Source organism: Rattus norvegicus, chromosome 18 (genome assembly GCF_036323735.1).
Source record: "Rattus norvegicus strain BN/NHsdMcwi chromosome 18, GRCr8, whole genome shotgun sequence".
NCBI lineage: Eukaryota > Metazoa > Chordata > Mammalia > Rodentia > Muridae > Rattus > Rattus norvegicus.
The window spans coordinates 50,243,206-50,244,539 of record NC_086036.1 but is presented as its reverse complement, the minus strand read 5'-3'; the positions used below and the strand labels follow the sequence as shown (position 1 = coordinate 50,244,539).

Here is a 1,334-nt window from a genome sequence, read left to right as displayed (position 1 = left end):
CTCCTGACTGCTGACAAGGGATGATGGCTTGGGTGTTGTGTGCACCAGAGAGGAGTCTGTGGATGGTATGGTGGTTGCAGGCCTTGTCTTCCTTTGTCCTTGCTGGGTTGTGTGGTGGTAGGCAGAGCTCTGTGTGTCTGTGGCCCATCTGTACCAGAGGCAGAGAGAAGAGCTGTGGGTATCTTCCTTCACATGCACTGTGTGACACGGCAGAATGCAGGTCTCTGTCTTCCTCCTCCCATGCTTCTGCTACCCGGATGTGATCTGATTTTTATGTGTCCTAGGCATAAAACAGCTATGACCACTGAGCTAGGCATCAAGCTAGGATGATCAAAGGACTGCCAATTGCTCTGCCACTGATTGATATAAAAACACCACCACCAACAAGGTGTCTGTTTGCCCATTGCCAGGGGACACCATTTTTACTTTTTTAGATATACGCAAGCATATATTTAGGAAGCTTCTATAGTAGTATGTTTCCATGTAACTTTTAAAAGGTCTTCAGCATTAGTTATCCCTCCAGAGACTCCCTTCTCTACCATACCCTCCCTCTTCTACCCCATTTATTCCTTCCTGTTCCATTATTCCCTTCATCCCTAATCCTACTGCATCACCTGAAATCACCCTCCCACCACTCTTTATTAATTTCTTGGTCTCTGCGGGTCTTCCAAGTGAAACACAGATCTAAAGTTCAAAGCTAATATCCACAAATGAGGGAAAATGTGACATTTGTGTTTCTGGATCTGGGTTACCTCAGGCATAATTGTTTTCCATTCCATTCATTTGGGTACAAACTTCATAGTTTAACTTTTCTTAACATCTGCATAATATTCCATTATGTAAATTTAACACATTTTCATTATCTCTTCATCAATTGAAGAACACCTGGGTTGTCTCCATTTCTCGGCTAAAAACTCAATTTTTTTGTTTTAACATTCAGGGTCCTACAAAAGTGGGAAGTGACTAAATATAGGTCAAAAACATGAGCTGAGAATGAATGGCCAACTCAGAACTCAAATTACAAATTCAGCAAACAACAACAACAGAAAAATGAGCGAGGCTATCAACTCCCTACAGTTTACAGATACTGGTGAAGACCCTAATCATATGACAAAAGCACAGCTGTTGTTACATTGGGCCTGAAAGATACTTATTTTAACCAATTCTATGTGAATTATTCGCAACCTCTTTAGAAAGTAAAGATGACCAATAGGCACTCGCTTAATTAAATTAAAAAATATAAAATCTGTTTTGTTCTTCAAAGTGTTAATAAATTATTTTCTATAGAATCTTTCTATAACAATATGAAAGTATTATAATAGTTGGTTAAAACC

General features: G+C 39.6%; 1 non-coding gene across 1 annotated transcript; it reads right to left on the bottom strand.

Moving 5' to 3' along the window:
• Window positions 1-271: 271 nt before the first annotated feature.
• Window positions 272-416, bottom strand: LOC120098369 (small nucleolar RNA SNORA48). Its single transcript, XR_005496557.1, has one exon. It is a non-coding gene; the product is annotated as a small nucleolar RNA SNORA48 (small nucleolar RNA).
• Between the last annotated feature and the right edge of the window lie 918 nt (window positions 417-1,334).